Source organism: Eurosta solidaginis, chromosome X (genome assembly GCF_040869045.1).
Source record: "Eurosta solidaginis isolate ZX-2024a chromosome X, ASM4086904v1, whole genome shotgun sequence".
Classification (NCBI taxonomy): Eukaryota; Metazoa; Arthropoda; class Insecta; order Diptera; family Tephritidae; genus Eurosta; species Eurosta solidaginis.
Genome location: NC_090324.1, coordinates 49,757,093 through 49,780,703, shown reverse-complemented (window position 1 = coordinate 49,780,703; position 23,611 = coordinate 49,757,093). Strand labels below are relative to the sequence as shown.

The window sequence follows — 23,611 nt, the reverse complement described above, 5'->3', positions numbered from 1 at the left end:
GCTGGTATTGTCAATAGCAACCTTTTAAGCAAAGAGGAAGTAAACCAACTAGTTAGTGAAATCGACGTCCTCCCATACACGAACGCCATTGAAGCCATTATGTATGGCAAGCCATCGATCTACACCAACAGCACAATCCTCCTGTATGTGCTATCCTTGCCTAAGGTTACTAAAACCAGATTTAATCACCTCATCGCACGAGCAAACATCCAAGGTGATCATCGAATAGACCTGCGATACAAGTCAACTCTGAACAACAAATTTGAGACATATGGCATTAGAGAAAATTGCCTGCAGTTATGTTCAGCTATGGGCTACGGTGCTCGTGGCACTCGACCTGTCAAAAGCTTTTGACATAGTCAACCACGGCACGCTACTCCAAGACATAGAAGGCTCACACCCTCCTGCTTGCCTTAAAAGATGGACCGCTAATTACCGGAGTGATCGGCAGGCGTCAGTTGAATTTAGGAATGAAATTTCTAAACATAAAAAAATTAAAAAGGGGGTCCCACAGGGTGGTGTCCTGTCCCCGCTTTTGTTTAATTTTTACATATCAAAACTCCCTTCCCCACCAGAAGGAGTCACAATCATTTCCTATGCTGACAACTGCACGATTATGGCTACAGGACCTGGGCCTTCAGTTGATGAATTAATTTCTAAAATAAACAGCTCTCTCCCCGATCTTTCCGCCTTTTTCACCTCGCGCAACTTTGCACTATCACCGACAAAATCCACGGCCACCCTGTTCACGAAATGGAAGGAACAGATGCCGCAAATATTGGACGTATGCGTCGATGGTGTCACACTAGCGACTGTCAGTCACCCCACGATCTTATGGGTAACGTTCGATAATACTCTAGCCTTCAAGGCTCATGATACCGAGATGTTTTCTTAAGTGCAAAATCGCAACAAAATCCTCAAGTCGCTTGCCGGCAGCACAGGAAAGATAAAGAAACGTTGCTCACCACGTACAAAGCAATTGGCCGCTCATGAGCTACGCGTCATCAGTTCGGTGGCCTGGTCTTAAAAATGTACACTGGAAAAAGATACAGGCCTCAAAATACTGCAATCAGAACTACGATCGTCCTAGCAAACAACTGCTTGATTCAGCACCGCCTCCACAAGAATTAAGGGAACATCTCCTAAAGAACTATGACGAGACCCGGCACCTGCCAACATTACCGCTTGATCCAGGCAAGCATAAAATCCATACGGAATCAATAAACGCCTTTTTCAGGACGCGCCCGGTGAACTCTTTTATTAATATGCAATATCCCACCCTTGCAGAAAAAGAAAGCACATTACCAACGGAAACACGAGTCACCCTGGCCCAACTTCGTTCTGGATACTGTAACAGGTTAAACTCTTACTTGTCCAGAATCAACCCTGACATACGTAATGTATGTCCTGCATGTGATGTGTCCCCACATGACACCAACCATATTTTCAATTGTAATGTGGAACCTACGCCTCTAACACCCATCTCCCTATGGTCCGCCCCTGTTGAAACGGCCAGTTTCCTATGACTCCTGTTAGAGGATTTTGATGACAATTTGTTAGTGGTCGTGCCCATTGAGACAACAACAACAACAACCTTCTACACACCGTTGGTACGAACAATCTTAGAGTATTGTTTGTGTTAATGTTCATTCATAAGCTCATTATGGGCGAGATTGACTCCTCTGATATTGATAGTCGACCTGTTCCTGGTAGAACGTCCAGGCACTTTGTGCCTTTTCTTTTACCACTTTGCCGGTAAAATTTTGCCAAAAATAATCCACTGCGTAACTGGTGTTCGTACTACAATAACTTGTATAACTGCATCAGCTTTGAATGTTCGTTTTCCGCGTTGCATAGTTCAATACTCTCACGTCTAGCCTAATATGTTGTACTTTCTTGCATATATATGCTTGAATTTAATATATACATTTGTATTTAATTATTATACCTTTCATGAACAAGAAAGGGTATATTAACTTTGGTCCGATGTTTGTAACGTTGAGAAATATAGAATATAGATTCACCACTAAGTATACCGAATTGATCAGTGCGACGAACCGAGTTGATATAGCCATGTCCGTCTGTCTGTCCGTCTATCCGTCCGTCCGTCTGTCCATCCGTCTGTCTGTTTGAACGCAAACTAGTCCCTCAAAGTTTGAGATATCTGAATGAAATTTGGCACAAGGATGTATTTTTGTATTATATTAGACATTTGTCGGATCCGGTAGGATCGGACCAGTATAACATATATCTCCCATACATCCAATCGTTCAGATAAGACGATTTTGGTCATTCCTGCTGCAATTTAGAGAGTATAAACGTGAAACTCGGTGATATATATTTTAATATATCATTGAAGATTTTCCAAAAAAAATCACTTTGATCGGAGCTATATATAGTATATATCCCATACAACCGATCGTTCAGATAGAAAGATTTTTGGCCATTTCTCCCTGAATTTAGAAAGTATAAACGTGAAACTCTGTGATATATTTTAATATATCATAAAAGATTTTATGAAAAACTCCCTTTGATCGGAGCTATATAGTATATATCCCATACAACCGATCGTTCAGATAGAAAGATTTTTGGCAATTTCTCCCTTAATTTCCAATATAAAAACGTGAAACTTGGTGATATTTATTCCAATATATCATAGAAGATTTCATGAAAAAATATTTTCGATCGGAGCTATATATAATATATATACCATATAACCGATTGTTCAGATAAGGGGGTTTTTTGCCATTTTTGATTTTATATTTATCTTAAAAATCGTTTAGGTATGTACATCTGTTGACTATATATTTCTTATCTTATACATCCGATTATTTGGAGATTACGAACGGGATAAGTTTATTGTTCAGCCCCATTCATGAAAGGTATGAAGTATTCGCATAGCCGAAGACAGTCCCGTCCTTACTTGTTTTTAATTGTTTTCAAGTTTTGTTAATAGCCTTATAAGTGCATTTTAACTTTTTGGTTAATTATTGAGCTCAATGCTCGCAAGTACATTCATTTGTGTAAGTTGTATTTGTATATGAAATATGCCAATATGTAAAGTATCTACCCCTGCCAACCAAAACTGCGTAAAAAACTGGATAATGCACACGTAAAATAGTGGCTAAAAAATGAATAATTTTGTATAGGCAGTGCGCGGATTTTATCCACTTTCCCCTTGAATGAGTCGTGTACGTGTGATCGCGCATCTTTCTCACACTTTTTCCCATAACACAGAGATGTGTTTTTGCAGGGATGCCATACCGCAAAAATTTCATGCCTAAAAAATACCTAAAATGTTTACCAAAATACCCTAAAGTCCTTCTAAAATACCTAAAAAAAATTCCAAAATACACAAAAAATCTCCAAACTTTTTTTTAATTTTTAATGGAAACATTTTTTAATAATATAAAATTTCATTTACAACTGTTCTAAAGGACGTTTTATCATAACATTTTTAGAATAATAGAAGGACCTTTTACATTAAATTTGTCCAAGGGCGTAGGCGGGGGGAGCGGGGGACGGGCAAGTGCCCACCCATAAATTCATGAAGTCTTATTATTATTTTTTTTATAAAATTACTTTTATTTTTTTTGCCACTTTTAATTTTAGTGGGATGAATTTTTTATTTTTTGCACTTGGCGAAACCCCGCCCCCTCTATCCCACCTAAATCCGAAAACAATTTACCGTAAAAGGTAAAAACATGTAAGGAAGGCTAAGTTCGGATGTAACCGAACATTACATACTCGGTTGAGAGCTATGGTGACAACATAAGGGAAAATAACCATGTAGGAAAATGAACCGAGGGAAACCCTGATATGTTTTTTTATGACATGTGTATCAAATGAAAGGCATTTAAGAGTATTTTATGAGAGAGTGGGCCAAAGTTCTATAGGTGGACGCCATTTAGGGATATCGCCATAAAGGTGGATCAGGGTTGACTCTAGAATTTGTTTGTACGATATGGGTATCAAATGAATGGTGTTAATGAGTATTTTAAAAGGGAGTAATCCTTAGTTCCATAGGTGGACGCCGTTTCGAGATATCTTCATAAAGGTGGATCAAGGTTGACTCTAGAATTTGTTTGTACGATATGGGTATCAAATGAATGGTGTTAATGAGCATTTTAAAAGGGAATAATCCTTAGTTCCATAGGTGGACGCCGTTTCGAGATATCGCGATAAAGGTGGACCAGGGGTGAACCTAGAATGCGTTTGTACAATATGGGTATCAAACGAAAGGTGTTAATGAGTATTTCAAAAGGTCGTGGGGTTTGGTTCTATAGGTGGACGCCTTTTCGAGATATCACCATAAAGGTGGACCAGGAGTGACTCTAGAATGTGTTTGTACGATATCGGTATCAAATTAGAGGTATTAATGAGGGTTTTAAAAGGGAGTTGTGGTAGTTGTATAGATGGTCGCCTTTTCGAGATATCGGCATAAATGTGGACCAGGGGTGACTCTAGAATGCGTTTGTACAATATAGGTATCAAACGAAAGGTGTTAATGAGTATTTTAAAAGGGCGTGGGGCTTAGTTATATAGGTGGACACCTTTATGAGTGGACAAATGCGTGGTGGCAACGGCGCGCACCCACGTATTTGTTAAAGATTAGTTAGGCGAAAAAAAGGGGAAGAAAAATAAAAACACCAAAAAGGTTTCGTATTAATAAAAGGAATTCACAGTGTTTTTTTTATTCAATGTGTATAAATACAACAAGTATTAAGGAAAATGTTAACAAATGTTGTGAAAAGTTTAAAAATATTAAATATATTTTTGGAAATTGTTAAATATGTTTTTAGAAATTGGCAACTTACATGAGCGTGTGATTACGTTCCTTTGCTGGCTGCTAGATTAAAAGAGGACGAGACGCTTTGCTACATGAGCCGATGAACCCACGATACAGCTCTTTCGTTGGGTTTCCCGGCAACAAAGTTGCTGTACCGCGGGCTCACAGCGGTAAAAATCTTAAGATACATACGTACTACCACTCACACATGCCTATGTGTATAGTGATCACAAGAATATGCGGGTGTTAGTAACAAAGAAAAATAAACAAAGAAAGTTATGCTACGAGGGGGGGAGATATATTTAGGCCTGTGGCCTAAACATACCGGCCCCCTTACCGTAAGCAACAAAGAAAAAATGAAAAGGAAAAAAAAAGAAATGACACGTGATCGCACGTCCAGTAAGGCGTTATGTCGATGTGCAGATGCGGACTGCAAGCACTGCACGTCGCACGATTGACTTCGTATCTCGTTGTCCTGTGAAGAAAAAAAAGATGCTATTAAATACACGTACGTGGTTTTAAATTCCGTGCTGTAATTACTTAGTTTTTATGAAACGCTCCTATTTTTGGCAGGCTCCTGAGACTACCAGCCCGAATACGGTCGGTTGGGTCAGGAGACCGCCAACTGGCGTTCCGCTCACCATCAGTTCGGCGTATAGATCAGCGCCGAGTGTAAAACGAACTGGCGATGAGCGGTAGAACTGCGCATCTGCAAGCCGCATAAATTCAAATGGAACGGCAACCGTTGCATCCACATTGGATGGCGGACTCAACCGATCGTGCCCGCTGACCACGGCGGCTTGGGTAGTGACACGAGTCGTTGACCCGAACTTGCCGCGCAGAATAAGGGTACATTGCCCTGGTCCTTGGCGCTCTAACTGCAAATCGCGTACCAGCTCTGCATCGACGATGGTGCTGGCGGCGCAGGGATCAATGATCGCACGTACCAAGTGTAGGTGACCACGCGATTCGACGCGTACGATGGCCGTCGGCGCAATGAGCACGAAAGACCGCATGATGGGCGCTGGAGTGGCTGGGAGCAGCCGGAAGGTTCGGAAGCCTTCCGGTGTACCACGCGATAGTGCTTGCACATTTTGGGCGTCAGAATGGTATGGCGTCGATTTATCACGCCGCTGCTGTCTTCCGCTTAATGAAACAACATCATCGACAGAGGTACTATCATTCCAATTAAACAGAATCCGCACACACCTGAGTGAACTAAGAGGACATAAATCCGAAAGAGCAAGACGATCAATTAACTGGATTTGGTCTGCCGGGAAGTGGATCGCTGGCTCACCTGATGCCACCAACTGGGACGAAGTCCTTTGCAACGAAAATGTCCTCAAGGAAAATAATGAACAGCAATACAAGGTAAACAACGCCACTTTCAAAAAAAATAATGAACTATTGCAGAAGCTCAACGGAATCGTAACAATCACGAACGATGCCCTTGATCGAAGGCACCTGGAAATGCTCCAGCAAGATATCTAACATAGAATCACAATCCTGGCGCATGCCAGATGGCTAAGGCTGGCATTGTCAATAGCAACCTTTTAAGCAAAGAGGAAGTAAACCAACTAGTTAGTGAAATCGACGTCCTCCCATACACGAACGCCATTGAAGCCATTATGTATGGCAAGCCATCGATCTACACCAACAGCACAATCCTCCTGTATGTGCTATCCTTGCCTAAGGTTACTAAAACCAGATTTAATCACCTCATCGCACGAGCAAACATCCAAGGTGATCATCGAATAGACCTGCGATACAAGTCAACTCTGAACAACAAATTTGAGACATATGGCATTAGAGAAAATTGCCTGCAGTTATGTTCAGCTATGGGCTACGGTGCCCCGTGGCACTCGACCTGTCAAAAGCTTTTGACATAGTCAACCACGGCACGCTACTCCAAGACATAGAAGGCTCACACCCTCCTGCTTGCCTTAAAAGATGGACCGCTAATTACCGGAGTGATCGGCAGGCGTCAGTTGAATTTAGGAATGAAATTTCTAAACATAAAAAAATTAAAAAGGGGGTCCCACAGGGTGGTGTCCTGTCCCCGCTTTTGTTTAATTTTTACATATCAAAACTCCCTTCCCCACCAGAAGGAGTCACAATCATTTCCTATGCTGACATCTGCACGATTATGGCTATAGGACCTGGCCCTTCAGTTGATGAATTAGTTTCTAAAATAAACAGCTCTCTCCCCGATCTTTCCGCCTTTTTCACCTCGCGCAACTTTGCACTATCACCGACAAAATCCACGGCCACCCTGTTCACGAAATGGAAGGAACAGATGCCGCAAATATTGGACGTATGCGTCGATGGTGTCACACTAGCGACTGTCAGTCACCCCACGATCTTATGGGTAACGTTCGATAATACTCTAGCCTTCAAGGCTCATGATACCGAGATGTTTTCTTAAGTGCAAAATCGCAACAAAATCCTCAAGTCGCTTGCCGGCAGCACAGGAAAGATAAAGAAACGTTGCTCAACACGTACAAAGCAATTGGCCGCTCATGAGCTACGCGTCATCAGTTCGGTGGCCTGGTCTTAAAAATGTACACTGGAAAAAGATACAGGCCTCAAAATACTGCAATCAGAACTACGATCGTCCTAGCAAACAACTGCTTGATTCAGCACCGCCTCCACAAGAATTAAGGGAACATCTCCTAAAGAACTATGACGAGACCCGGCACCTGCCAACATTACCGCTTGATCCAGGCAAGCATAAAATCCATACGGAATCAATAAACGCCTTTTTCAGGACGCGCCCGGTGAACTCTTTTATTAATATGCAATATCCCACCCTTGCAGAAAAAGAAAGCACATTACCAACGGAAACATGAGTCACCCTGGCCCAACTTCGTTCTGGATACTGTAACAGGTTAAACTCTTACTTGTCCAGAATCAACCCTGACATACGTAATGTATGTCCTGCATGTGATGTGTCCCCACATGACACCAACCATATTTTCAATTGTAATGTGGAACCTACGCCTCTAACACCCATCTCCCTATGGTCCGCCCCTGTTGAAACGGCCAGTTTCCTATGACTCCTGTTAGAAGATTTTGATGACAATTTGTTAGTGGTCGTGCCCATTGAGACAACAACAACAACAACCTTCTACACACCGTTGGTACGAACAATCTTAGAGTATTGTTTGTGTTAATGTTCATTCATAAGCTCATTATGGGCGAGATTGACTCCTCTGATATTGATAGTCGACCTGTTCCTGGTAGAACGTCCAGGCACTTTGTGCCTTTTCTTTTACCACTTTGCCGGTAAAATTTTGCCAAAAATAATCCACTGCGTAACTGGTGTTCGTACTACAATAACTTGTATAACTGCATCAGCTTTGAATGTTCGTTTTCCGCGTTGCATAGTTCAATACTCTCACGTCTAGCCTGATATGTTGTACTTTCTTGCATATATATGCTTGAATTTAATATATACATTTGTATTTAATTATTATACCTTTCATGAACAAGAAAGGGTATATTAACCTTGGTCCGATGTTTGTAACGTTGAGAAATATAGAATATAGATTCACCACTAAGTATACCGAATTGATCAGTGCGACGAACCGAGTTGATATAGCCATGTCCGTCTGTCTGTCCGTCTATCCGTCCGTCCGTCTGTCCATCCGTCTGTCTGTTTGAACGCAAACTAGTCCCTCAAAGTTTGAGATATCTGAATGAAATTTGGCACAAGGATGTATTTTTGTATTATATTAGACATTTGTCGGATCCGGTAGGATCGGACCAGTATAACATATATCTCCCATACATCCGATCGTTCAGATAAGACGATTTTGGTCATTCCTGCTGCAATTTAGAGAGTATAAACGTGAAACTCGGTGATATATATTTTAATATATCATTGAAGATTTTCCAAAAAAAATCACTTTGATCGGAGCTATATATAGTATATATCCCATACAACCGATCGTTCAGATAGAAAGATTTTTGGCCATTTCTCCCTGAATTTAGAAAGTATAAACGTGAAACTCTGTGATATATTTTAATATATCATAAAAGATTTTATGAAAAACTCCCTTTGATCGGAGCTATATAGTATATATCCCATACAACCGATCGTTCAGATAGAAAGATTTTTGGCAATTTCTCCCTTAATTTCCAATATAAAAACGTGAAACTTGGTGATATTTATTCCAATATATCATAGAAGATTTCATGAAAAAATATTTTCGATCGGAGCTATATATAATATATATACCATATAACCGATTGTTCAGATAAGGGGGTTTTTTGCCATTTTTGATTTTATATTTATCTTAAAAATCGTTTAGGTATGTACATCTGTTGACTATATATTTCTTATCTTATACATCCGATTATTTGGAGATTACGAACGGGATAAGTTTATTGTTCAGCCCCATTCATGAAAGGTATGAAGTATTCGCATAGCCGAAGACAGTCCCGTCCTTACTTGTTTTTAATTGTTTTCAAGTTTTGTTAATAGCCTTATAAGTGCATTTTAACTTTTTGGTTAATTATTGAGCTCAATGCTCGCAAGTACATTCATTTGTGTAAGTTGTATTTGTATATGAAATATGCCAATATGTAAAGTATCTACCCCTGCCAACCAAAACTGCGTAAAAAACTGGATAATGCACACGTAAAATAGTGGCTAAAAAATTAATAATTTTGTATAGGCAGTGCGCGGATTTTATCCACTTTCCCCTTGAATGAGTCGTGTACGTGTGATCGCGCATCTTTCTCACACTTTTTCCCATAACACAGAGATGTGTTTTTGCAGGGATGCCATACCGCAAAAATGTCATGCCTAAAAAATACCTAAAATGTTTACCAAAATACCCTAAAGTCCTTCTAAAATACCTAAAAAAAATTCCAAAATACACAAAAAATCTCCAAACTTTTTTTTAATTTTTAATGGAAACATTTTTTAATAATATAAAATTTCATTTACAACTGTTCTAAAGGACGTTTTATCATAACATTTTTAGAATAATAGAAGGACCTTTTACATTAAATTTGTCCAAGGGCGTAGGCGGGGGGAGCGGGGGACGGGCAAGTGCCCACCCATAAATTCATGAAGTCTTATTATTATTTTTTTTATAAAATTACTTTTATTTTTTTTGCCACTTTTAATTTTAGTGGGATGAATTTTTTATTTTTTGCACTTGGCGAACCCCCGCCCCCTCTATCCCACCTAAATCCGAAAACAATTTACCGTAAAAGGTAAAAACATGTAAGGAAGGCTAAGTTCGGATGTAACCGAACATTACATACTCAGTTGAGAGCTATGGTGACAACATAAGGGAAAATAACCATGTAGGAAAATGAACCGAGGGAAACCCTGGAATGTGTTTGTATGACATGTGTATCAAATGAAAGGCATTAAAGAGTATTTTATGAGAGAGTGGGCCAAAGTTCTATAGGTGGACGCCATTTAGGGATATCGCCATAAAGGTGGATCAGGGTTGACTCTAGAATTTGTTTGTACGATATGGGTATCAAATGAATGGTGTTAATGAGTATTTTAAAAGGGAGTAATCCTTAGTTCCATAGGTGGACGCCGTTTCGAGATATCTCCATAAAGGTGGATCAGGGTTGGCTCTAGAATTTGTTTGTACGATATGGGTATCAAATGAATGGTGTTAATGAGTATTTTAAAAGGGAGTAATCCTTAGTTCCATAGGTGGACGCCGTTTCGAGATATCTCCATAAAGGTGGATCAAGGTTGACTCTAGAATTTGTTTGTACGATATGGGTATCAAATGAATGGTGTTAATGAGCATTTTAAAAGGGAATAATCCTTAGTTCCATAGGTGGACGCCGTTTCGAGATATCGCGATAAAGGTGGACCAGGGGTGAACCTAGAATGCGTTTGTACAATATGGGTATCAAACGAAAGGTGTTAATGAGTATTTCAAAAGGTCGTGGGGTTTGGTTCTATAGGTGGACGCCTTTTCGAGATATCACCATAAAGGTGGACCAGGAGTGACTCTAGAATGTGTTTGTACGATATCGGTATCAAATTAGAGGTATTAATGAGGGTTTTAAAAGGGAGTTGTGGTAGTTGTATAGATGGTCGCCTTTTCGAGATATCGGCATAAAGGTGGACCAGGGGTGACTCTAGAATGCGTTTGTACAATATAGGTATCAAACGAAAGGTGTTAATGAGTATTTTAAAAGGGCGTGGGGCTTAGTTATATAGGTGGACACCTTTATGAGTGGACAAATGCGTGGTGGCAACGGCGCGCACCCACGTATTTGTTAAAGATTAATTAGGCGAAAAAAAGGGGAAGAAAAATAAAAACACCAAAAAGGTTTCGTATTAATAAAAGGAATTCACAGTGTTTTTTTTATTCAATGTGTATAAATACAACAAGTATTAAGGAAAATGTTAACAAATGTTGTGAAAAGTTTAAAAATATTAAATATATTTTTGGAAATTGTTAAATATGTTTTTAGAAATTGGCAACTTACATGAGCGTGTGATTACGTTCCTTTGCTGGCTGCTAGATTAAAAGAGGACGAGACGCTTTGCTACATGAGCCGATGAACCCACGATACAGCTCTTTCGTTGGGTTTCCCGGCAACAAAGTTGTTGTACCGCGGGCTCACAGCGGTAAAAATATTAAGATACATACGTACTACCACTCACACATGCCTATGTGTATAGTGATCACAAGAATATGCGGGTGGTAGTAACAAAGAAAAATAAACAAAGAAAGTTATGTTACGAGGGGGGGAGATATATTTAGGCCTGTGGCCTAAACATACCGGCCCCCTTACCGTAAGCAACAAAGAAAAAATGAAAAGGAAAAAAAAAAGAAATGACACGTGATCGCACGTCCAGTAAGGCGTTATGTCGATGTGCAGATGCGGACTGCAAGCACTGCACGTCGCACGATTGACTTCGTATCTCGTTGTCCTGTGAAGAAAAAAAAAGATGCTATTAAATACACGTACGTGGTTTTAAATTCCGTGCTGTAATTACTTAGTTTTTATGAAACGCTCCTATTTTTGGCAGGCTCCTGAGACTACCAGCCCGAATACGGTCGGTTGGGTCAGGAGACCGCCAACTGGCGTTCCGCTCACCATCAGTTCGGCGTATAGATCAGCGCCGAGTGTAAAACGAACTGGCGATGAGCGGTAGAACTGGGCATCTGCAAGCCGCATAAATTCAAATGGAACGGCAACCGTTGCATCCACATTGGATGGCGGACTCAACCGATCGTGCCCGCTGACCACGGCGGCTTGGGTAGTGACACGAGTCGTTGACCCGAACTTGCCGCGCAGAATAAGGGTACATTGCCCTGGTCCTTGGCGCTCTAACTGCAAATCGCGTACCAGCTCTGCATCGACGATGGTGCTGGCGGCGCAGGGATCAATGATCGCACGTACCAAGTGTAGGTGACCACGCGATTCGACGCGTACGATGGCCGTCGGCGCAATGAGCACGAAAGACCGCATGATGGGCGCTGGAGTGGCTGGGAGCAGCCGGAAGGTTCGGAAGCCTTCCGGTGTACCACGCGATAGTGCTTGCACATTTTGGGCGTCAGAATGGTATGGCGTCGATTTATCACGCCGCTGCTGTCTTCCGCGTTTGGATGACTTGGTCGGGCCTCCTTGGTGTCCAATGTCGCGGTGCCGCCAGTTGTCTCGTTCGTATCGACGTTTGTTTGCTTTCGCCGCGCTTCTTTCTTGCTGTAACAGCGGCCGGAAACTGCGCATGCCATGGTTGACCGTTTACGGTCTTGTTGTCTCCGTTTTACTTCTTTCTTCCTCCGCCTTTGCTCTCTCCTCCTCCATTTCTTCCTCCTCCACCTGCTGATCCCAGGATTTAGCCGGTCCCGACAGGTTGATTGACAATGCGTCGTTGGACGTGTTGTTGTCGCCATTTGTAGCTGTCTCGTCGCATGCCGGCTGAAGCTCATCTAAATGAGCACCAAAAAGCACCACACCACGTGCTTCTCTTGGCACCTCTTGCAGCGATACTTGATACTACACTTGTTTACCCGGTGGAAGGGTGACAGACAGTGCGAACAGTACTTATATATAAGCACTGCACGCAACCTCTCTTCTGGAGATTTTTTCCGATATTCGGGACAGATTCGGAGACTGTGGTCCCTGCCGCAGAGCTGGCAGGCGACGCCGAAACGCGTTGCGCCTCCCTCTGACTTGGCCAGTAAAGTTTGGTAGCGGGTCATGATCTGAAAAATATTGATATCATTGATCATGCCCAAATTGAGGTTGGCGGAATGCTGTTTGGGTGGCGTAACCAAAAAAAAATTATCTCTAATATATTATCAAAAAAAAAACATTTTATTGAAATAAAATTTAATTGAAATAAAAAATTAAAGACCATAAGTAAATACTTATGCGCGCAAAGAAACGAAGAAAAAACGGATTTAGCACGCATCCATGCGATGTGGCTGGTGCTTTAGCGCCTTTAGTGGATTTTATAATTTATTTTATGTCGGTAGATGTCGCCAAAGTAGTCTTAAAATTTATTTTTGCTTTGTGGTGAACTTTGTTTTCACAACAAGTGGCCTGCCACCACACGGAACGGTTCGAAACCTGGCTGAAAAGGTGTTACAGAGTTGCACTTCCACCATTCAACATTATTTTTGACGTGTATTGTCTATAATGTTGAGATTCGTGGAATTGAGTATTTTAAATCTCGACCAAATGAATGATTGGTCGAGATACGTAATACGCGACATGTGTGGCGTGTTTTGCTCGATATTTCGTGCGGCATGTAGTGTGTGACGTGTAGTGCGGCGTGTAGTGCATGACGTGTAGTGCGCGAGATGATTGCGCATGAGGCCTAACGTTCGTATTGCAATAATCGTTGACAGTCAAGCATTAAATGTAGAGATTTTGACATCTGCTACGCTTTTCCATTTCCTGAATGAAAAAAAAATGTCATTGATTTAAAACACGCGGTGAGTATAGTCACTGTTCGTATAGTAAAATTTGCTAATTTTTATTAATTAATTGCTATTTCTATTTTAAGGTATTATTAGTACAATCAACATTCATTTATGAAAATTTTGAGCCTTGCCACTGATGGCGGCATTCCACACACAATTTGCTCATGCAGAGTTTGCGATTTAGCACTATTATTACCAAAGCCACAGGAACTTCCACCAGTTTCCTTTGGCCCGGACGAATTGGGGTTAATGTATGCCGATTTGGCAAGAAAACGAAAACACCCAGAACCAACGAATTGTACCAAAATACTCTGCGATTACTCTGAAATTAAAAATTTCATAAAAGTTCATTTTTAGCGTGAATTAAATTGACACGAACTTTGGCGATTTGCGTTCTTTTGGAAAAGTGAAATATACTAAAGAATTATTTTGGAAATTAGTCCAGGCAGAAAAACTATAACAAAAACTGAAACTGAAATATAAAGCGATATTTCAATATTATGAGTTCCATGCTGTTTGCTTGTTCGAAATGTTTTTCCAGGCGCCCATTCGAGGAATTGTCTGCTGGTCTACAGCTATGCAAGAATTGTCGAGTAGTTACGTCGGTGGTAAAATGTACTTACTGTCGCTCTGAGTTCCAACCAACAGGAAAGTCGAAAAACACTTGCAAAAAAAATGCGAGTATCAACTTGGCAAATATGGTAAACCAAATGCATGCGAATGTTGCAAAATAGTAGCAGCTTTTGGAAACTCAAAATGCACAAGATTGTCAACGCATGAAGCATAATATGGCCCAGCGATACAATGTGATGAATGCAAGTAGCGAAGTGCTTTCGATAAGCAGGATGAAAACAAAAAAATTAATGGGAAGATACTCTGTTGGTTATGTACTAGTTCGTTTAAACGAGCCGTTTTAAAAGCTCGACAAGAAGGTCGCATATCAGCGAAAAAGCGTCCCCATGAAAAGACGCATAGCTCAACGACATCTGAAAAGAAATCTTCAAGGTCAACTTCTGATATAAAGAGCAACAGTGGTGGTGCTACCGGTGCTACTATTTCTTCTGTTGCTGGAACATCAGCTGCAGAGTTGCTCGACAAAGTGAATTGTACTGGTTCGGGTGGAAGCGGTGGCGTCGGCGGCAGTGGAAGACGCACGTCCGGAGCAGCGAAATTAATAACCTGCTGAATCCTGATTTATCGTTATCTTATAGCTATTATTAGCGCTTCTTAAAATATTGTACAGCTTTATTAAACGTATTCACTTCCAAAATATCCTACACTTCGCACCAACGCCAACTCCTTTGCATTAGGGAACAAATCACTTTTTTACACTTTCGCAAATAGTAAAGGCTTTTGTTGCGTAACAATATGATAGTAAATATTGAGAATTTTCATCACGTGCACCAAGAGTTGATCCAACTGTTGTTGTAGCATACGTTCGGGTTGGTCTGCCGTCAGTGTGGATGCCAGTATGTAACCTGCCATTAGGTTGCCCGTAACATCAATCAAATCATTCTTGGCATGCCAAGTCTATGGCTGTAACATAATTGTGATACGAGAATCTTTGACATATTTCAATGAAATTAAATTCTATCCATGCACGTTGGTAATCAATGAAATTGAAGGCTTGCAGTAATAATTTCAATGCATAAATTATGCCGAACTGCGCATTTTTATCATCAAGTTCCGTTGAGGTAACGCGTCAGCCAAATCATCAAAAGTATCTATGTTAGGCATTGTTGGTATATTTGTTGTGGGAGTATTGGTTGCCGTATGTAGCGGCGGTGACAATCCTCTGAATAAATTACGTAAAGGCAATGGCAGACCACTGAATCTTAGTTCAATAGCAGCACCAGCAGTCAACAATAATTCAAGGGGCAGACCTAACAACTATCCTCGGACTTTTAATCAGTGTCATAAACACCATGGCAATACTAAGCCTTTTCAATATGTTTCTCAAATAATATTTTGTTCAGGTGGCCCAACTCTATATCGGTGTGTTTGTAATGGCCGCCTTAATGGTGTTTGATACCCAGAACATTGCGGAGAAATGTCGCTCAGGCAATCGTGAATTAGTGCAGCATGCATTGGATTTGTTCTTTGACGTTTTGAGCATGATCAGGCGTTTATTAATTATTCTGACGCAAAAGGTGGAACTTCAGGTGGACTTGAGGTTACGTCTGCTCGTTCGTCGTTTGGCACAATCATTCAGGATCTCAGTCAGTATAGGAATAACGCTGAATTTTTTTTCATTTTAGAAGCCAAAAGTGGATTGAAACGCCCCGGGCACTTTTTATCAACTACTAACACCTGACTGGGTAAGTGAGACAAATGAGGTTATACATATATGAAATTTCATGTATAGTTGTATGAAAGCGTCAAATTCAAAGCTCCGGCTAAAGAGGTAACATTTTACACGGTTGTTGCACATAATGCTATGGATATAACGCTTTTGTCAAAATACATTTATCTCAACTAAGATAATATGTCCTCGGATCACTCATATTTCTTTAATACTGAAATATTTTGTGTAGGTTTGAATTAAAAAAAGCAATGAAATTTATTTGATGCACCGCAACGTTTTTTTTTTGCTTCTCTCGTAGAATGATTAGGTGGTAATTGAAATTTGCCGGAAATCCGATATGATTTAGTTTTTAATTAAAATTTGTTAAGTTGTGGGAGTGAGAATCGGAATACAAATGTGTGTACCTACAATAAATAACTATTAAAAACACAAATGTGCAACCGTGTAACGACAATTGCACTTCCTAAATTCTGGTGCATTTGAGAACTTTTGATGTTGTGACCAAGTGGTTGCGAATCTAGTATCTATAGGGAGAGACTGCATAGACCAATATAGACTGTTGTCCCGTCATCTGTGGTGATCTTTCCATGCGTATGCCTATTATTCGAATAAATATTATTAGTAGAAATATCAGAAAAATCAGTTTATGAATACCCGATATATACTGAACTGGATAACTGCTTACCCAACTTTTTAATTTTGTGATGAATTTATTTACCATGCCACGATCTTTTGGTGGTGGACATAGGTTTTATGAAAAGCACGGACATTAAGGAATCGCGCACTTGCGTAAACCTAAGACCATACGAAACCTAAACCAATTCATCGTTCAACGTCAATAGCTCGGCCAGTAAACCGATTCACATAAAAATGTCACTAGCAAATAGTAGAAATGCTATAAGTAGATAAGAGTACATTTGAGCATGTTAACTTATTCCTTTCTTCATCTCCATTGAGAATTTGAGGAATTGGAACACTTCCATGAATACTTAACGTGATGGAGCTTTCCGAAGTTTCAGAATCAAAATTGAATACTCCATGCGTAGCAGGACCGCACCAAGCTTAACCCTTCTGTCGCCCTATCTCAGAATGCCTTTCATCGACTCCATCTTATGTGAAAAATGCATTGAACTTATACTCACATAGGGAGGTTTTGAAACAAAATTTTGATATAGTGTTTTTTGGATAAAATTCTAAACCAACATAACCTTTATCAATTCACGAAATATTTACTAGAAAATGAATTATTTCCTCTGAAACCTGTTGGCATTTACAAATATATTGCCACTACTAATATACTACCAAAGGTGCCTGTCTACTAAAATTTTCTATGAGGAGGATTGAATTCTTCCCCCTTCTTCCTGCTTCGTAAAGCGACCCGTTTCGATTTGTACCTTGGGAGTGTCAAAATATCTGTCGTCATTGGGGAACATAGTAATTGGATCATGGAAGGCTAGTATTCAAACCTCGGAAGGTTTATTGGCAAAGGGTGGGATCGGTGGAAACATTTTTTTTGTCCTTCCCTCTATCACTATTCTATTCTATTCGAACAATGTATTTGTAAATGTGACGGAAAGAATTTGACTAATGATAAACTTCGGAAATAGTGTAAAGTAATATGTAAGATTGTAGTCCTGCCACACAGTCGTATAACCTCACTTACAAAGACCAAGGGGAGGAATCAAACCGGAATGCTTGATGATCGGACTGAATATCGTTTTCTAATCACCTTTGGAGTTATGTGCTTGCTCTAAGTGATCTGAATATATAATAAATGCCATTCAGTTTCCCGAATCTTTTCTGACTATTTTGTCGACTAAGTCAGGATTTACTACTACTTCCGCACAAGGACAAAGAAAATGAACTTTAATAGTCCATATTCCTCTACCCTAAACAACCCAGCTCTCGTCCTCCCCCGAACGAGGCCAACACACCCTAACGCAGATTCACTATCTGCCGCAGAATACAATTGAATCAGCAACTGCAACACCCCCCCCCCCCCCCCTTTTTATATACTTAAGATAAGGGACTTTACTTCCACATTTCGTATCTGTCAGATTTTCAATGAAATTTTAAATTCTGACTTAGTCGCCAAAGTAGTCCTAAAATTTATTTTTGATTTGTTGTTAAAACAAAGTTCACCACAAATCAAAAATAAATTTTAGGACTACTTTGGCGACTATTTAAAATTTCATTGAAAATCTGACAGATAGGAAATGTGGAAGTAAAGTCCCTCATCTTAAGTTTATAAAAAGGGGGGGGGGGGGGGGGGGGGGGGAGTGTTGCTGTTGCTGATTCAATTGTATTCTGCGGCAGGTAGTGAATCTGCCTTAGGGTGTACTGGCCTCGTTCGGGGGAGGACGAGAGCTGGGTTGTTTGGGGTAGAGGAATATGGACTATTAAAGTTCATTTTCTTTGTCGTTGTGCGGAAGTAGTACCAATTTCGCGATTGGTCTCGTAATTCGTCCTTTCATTGTGTGGACGTCAACACGTACACGGTTATCGGAGCCTGGGTGTGTATTGACAATTCTCCCCATTCTCCACTCGTTTGGTTGGAGGTTATCCTCCTTTATGATGACTAGGTCCCCGGGTTTTAAGTTGGATTGTGGATGTTTTCACTTGTACCGTTTCTGGATCTCGGTGAGATATTCCGATTTCCATCTTTTGCAGAATGTTTGATGGGGGGCTTTCATCTTCTGCCATCTGTATACAATTGAGGCAGGGTTTTCACTGCAATCGAGTTCAGGTGAGGCTAGAAGATGTTCACCCACGAGAAAGTGGCCTGGAGTAAGCGATTCCAGGTCGGAAGGGTCGTTGGATGAGGGACTGAGGGGCCTAGAGTTGAGGCAGGCTTCAATTCGACATAACAGGGTAGTAAACTCCTCAAAAGTATATTTATGGTCGGACGCGATCTTTTTAAAATGGGTCTTAAAACTTTTTACCCCCGCTTCCCACAAACCTCCCATGTGAGGAGCGCTTGGTGGTATAAAATGCCACTCTAAAATGTGATGGCTATATTTAGTCAATGTTCCGTCCCTTGCTTCACGCAGAAATGCTTTAAACTCGGATCATAATGATCGCGAAGCTCCGACAAAGTTAGTACCATTGTCGGAGTAAACGTTTTTCGGACAGCCTCGCCTGGATACAAATCTGGCGAAGGCAGCTAGGAAGGACCCGGTACTAAGGTCGTTTGTCGCTTCTATATGGATGGCTTTGGTCGAAAAGCAGACAAACAGGCAAACGTATCCTTTTGAAATTCGACATCCCCTCCCCCGGTAGGATTTGATATCGAATGGTCCCGCGAAATCTACCCCAGTGTTAGTGAAGGCCCTAGTAAAGGTGGTGCGCTCTTTCGGAAGGATCCCCATAAGTTGCGTTTGTGTCCGCTTCCTGTAGATAGTACAGACTTTACAGTTATGGATAACCGACCTTATCATGACTTTAACGCGTGGGATCCAGTACTGAGTGCGGATATGACGTAGCATCAGCTGGTTCCCTCCATGCAGGGTGGTCTCATGAGAGGATTGAACTGTAAGTCTGGATAACCTGCAAGTATAAGGAAGAATAATGGGATGACTTTCGTTATGGGACACGTCTTTGGATGCCCCAGTCCGCCCCCAGTTCGAATGATGCCTTCTTCATCTATATATGGGTTCAGGGGTAAAATCTCACTCTTGCCATGTATTAGTTCTCCTGACTTCAAATTTGCGTACTCTTCTTGATAATGTTGCCTCTGGCATATTGTTATCAGTCTTCGTGTTGTTTTTTCTATTTCGTCAGGAGCTATCGAATGAGAATCCCTTTTAAAGGAGGCTTTAGTTGTTGGGTGCGTATTCTGGAAAAACCGAAGAATATAGGATATAACCAGCAAAGCCCTTGGTAAATCGGAAAACCTATCCAGAATATCAAAGTTATTTTTGACCGAAGTTGTATGAACTTTCACCCTCTTTTCTTCGATATTCGTATTGTAATCTTCTTCTTGTGTTGGCCAATTTTCGTTGTCTTCTTGTAACCAAGAAGGTCCCTGCCACCACAAAGAATTGTCGATTAGATCCGAAGCAAGGAGGCCTCTGCTCGCCAAATCTGCAGGGTTTGACGCGGAGTTTACGTGCCGCCATATTTTGTCTCCAACTTTGTCGATGATTTTCGTTATTCGATGTGCCACAAACGTTGACCACGAACATGGTGGCTTTCGGATCCATGCCAGTACTATCGTCGAATCTGTCCAAAGGGTTACTTTAATATTTTAAAGTTGCATATTTTCTATGGCCGACTCTATGATTTCTGCAAGTAGGCCTGCGCCGCAGAGTTCCAGTCGTGGCAATGATATAGTTTTGACAGGGGCTACTCTCGTCTTGGCTATCAGCAAGTTGGTGAAGACTTGATCCTTCGTTTGTACCCTCAGGAAGGCAGTTGCGGCATATGCTTTTTCCGAGGCATCGCTGAATCCATGTATTTCGACATTGTCCTTCAATGTGTAGTGAACCCATCGCAGTATGCGTATATCGTTGATCTTTTCGTAGTCAGTCATGAATGATTGCCACCGATGTAGAGTAGTTTCAGACACATCTTCATCCCAGCCTGTCCCTCCCAACCAAATATTTTGCATTATTATTTTGGCTACAATTACGACTGGCGCCAGCCAGCCAGCCAAGAGGGTCGAAAAGTTTTGCGATCGCAGAAAGTATTGACCTTTTTGTTACGGCATGGTTATTGTCAAAGGGTTTCGCTGTGAAGTAGAAGTAGTCGAAATGGGCGTTCCACCTGATACCGAGTGCTTTTACCATGCTGGTGTCTTCAAATTCAAGAAAATCCTCGCTTAATAGGTGTTGCTTCGGTATACCCTGTAGAATTTTCTTGCAGTTGGACGTCCATTTTTGCAATGGGAAACCTGCCGATTGCAATGCCGATGATATTTCGTCCCTTGCATTGATTGCAATTTCGATGTTGTGTCCACCGGCGAGTACTTCATCAACGTACATGCAATTCCGCAGGATATCTGCTGCCATTGGATGCGATGTCTCCACGTCATCAGCCAGTTGGTGTAGTGTCCGAATCGCAAGATACGGAGCACAATTAACCCCAAAGGTTACCGTTTTCAATTCATAAATGTTAATTGGGTTTTTGGGGCATTTGCGAAATATGATTCGCTGATATTTTGTTTGGTCTTCATTTACCCATATTTGGCGATACATTTTCTCTATGTCGCTGTTAAATACGTATTTGAACAGCCGCCAACGTAGTATAAGAATTGTCAGGTCGGATTGAAGAATCGGTCTTTTGCATTAGTGGTAGGACAAGATGCATTAAATACGACTCTGACTTTTGTCGTTGTACTTCCCTCCTTTATAACAGCATGGTGAGGTAGGAAGTAACAGTCATTTGAGTCTGGCGAAATATTGCCTATTTGTTTCATGTGCCCTAAAGTTTCATATTCGGATACAACTCTATTGTATTCCGTTTGAAAGACTGGGTTTTTCGCAAGTCGTGTCTCGTTGCGATAGAATTGAGAACACGCACTTCTTAATGAGGGGCCTAAGTTAAACTCTTTTCTAAAGGGTAAGGAGACTACGTATTTGCCATCGCTGTTCCGAACTGTTATGGATTTGTATAGCTCCTTGCAGTAAGTGTCATCGTTATTGATGCTCCTTTTCTTTGGAATTTCCTCTATTTCCCAAAAAGCCGCCAATTGTTTATCTAAAGTCACCTCATTGAAATATGAAACTAGGGTCTTATTTGTATCAACCGCATCTGTCCGGCCTGTCAAAATCCAGCCCAACACCGTTTCCTGTGCTATTAATGTATTTAGCACGTCCTTCCTAATACCGCCTAGCATAATTTGGGGGTATATGTCTCCGCCCAGAATTAGATCGACTGGCTCATTGTTTATCAGCCAGTACTAAGTCAGGGAATGCTTGCTAGTCATTGCGTTTATTTGGCAAGTTGGAAGATTCCTGTCAATTGTGGTAAAACCAGCATGATCGTATTGATTTCGATTAATGGGTCGGTTGGTGACCGCAGTTGTATGTTGCACGCTTCTTTTACTTGTGCAGACATTGTATTATTGATGCCCGAAACTTGGGCATGCAGGTGTTTTGATGGCAGATTAATTCTGCGCTTTAGTTTCTCGGTAATGAATTAACATTCAGATCCCGAGTCTATTAGGGCTCTCGCCGAATAGTCAACACCATTAAAATGAATATTAACCTGAGCTGTTCCTAGTAATACCCCTTTATTTGTGTTTGCGAAACATGAGTTCACATTATTAATCGGAGCGTTTTCTCTTTCAGCATTGCGTCGTATTTGAGCTTCCCGTGAGGTAGATGCTCCGATAGTGTCGGAAGTATTTGTTGGTTTTGGCTGATTCGACATATGAAGCAGCGTATGATGTCTTAAATGACATGTGGCACAGTTCATTTGACTGGTGCACTTTGTCACCGAATGGCCAGCAGAAAGGCAGTTTATACACCCACGGCTGCTCTTAATTTGTTCAAAACGTTTATTGGTTGTTAAACGTAAGAACTTTTCACACTTTGAAATTCGATGTGCAGGACTTTTTTGCCCTTGCCTGATAGGACCCTAATTAGCAGATGTATCTGTTGTCGAACGAGATACTTGTGGCTTTGAGGTTTTGGAAACTGTATCCCCTCTCAGATCACTCACGGTTTCTAAGGTTTAGAAACGATTGGATAAGAATTTATCCATATCTGCCCATTTTGAAATTTCCGTTTTGTCTTCAATTGTTTGTTCCCAGAGTGCCAGTGTGGTTTCTGGCAGTTTTGTGGAACATAGATATGTTATAATTGCATCCCAGTCTATGTGATGACACTGGAGCGCCGAGATGCAATTATTTATTTCACGTTGCAGTTTCTTTATAGAGCTCCCGCATTCACTCTCAACTGCTTTCAAACTAAAAAGAATTTTTAATTGGGCGTTTACTAAGATACGTTTATTTTCGTATCTGTCACAAAGATTTGTCCACGCTGTTTCGAAACCGTCTTTCGTTAAGGGACATCGCCCGACTATCTCTTTGGCCTCACCTTGAGTCTTTTGGTTTAAATATTATAATTTTCCTGCTGCTTCTAGGTTTTTGTTACATATATATATAGCAGTGAACATGTCTCTAAATGAAGGCCAAGAAAGGTAATCTCCCTTGAAAACGTCCGTATCACACGGTGGCAGGCGCACGCGATATTCCCTGTCTCCTGAGCTGTCTTCTTTCTTTTCAGCTTTCTCAAGTTTTTCCGAGAGTTCAGCCATCGCTGCCTGGCACTTGAGAAAGCTGAAGTATGTAATTTTGTGCTTCTTTTTGATAGCCGACAGCTCTTTTGCCTCCAGTTCTGAGGAGCTCAAGAGTTCCTCATATGTCTGCTTCGCCTTCTCCCATAGCGATTTCAACTCCTCCTTTTGGACTAAGAGGGTGTGTTTTGTATGGTCTGAAGGAGACATAGCATGATAGTCATTTTCAAACTCAGTCACTGCCTCTGCTTGGCGTATATAGGTATCCATTATATTAAATGAAAATTTATTTAAATATTAATTAATTAATTGCCTTTGCAGAGAGTCCTGATTGAAAATGAACTGGAA

At 40.9% G+C, this 23,611-nt stretch overlaps 1 protein-coding gene and 1 pseudogene across 1 annotated transcript in view; one reads left to right on the top strand and one right to left on the bottom strand.

Annotated features, from left to right (window-relative positions):
- LOC137234912 (paired box protein Pax-5-like) overlaps positions 1-23,611 on the bottom strand; it is a 2,462,599-nt gene that overhangs the window by 334,303 nt on the left and 2,104,685 nt on the right. The window lies entirely within an intron of this gene.
- On the top strand, positions 14,220-14,905 carry LOC137234422 (protein FAM76A pseudogene; annotated as a pseudogene).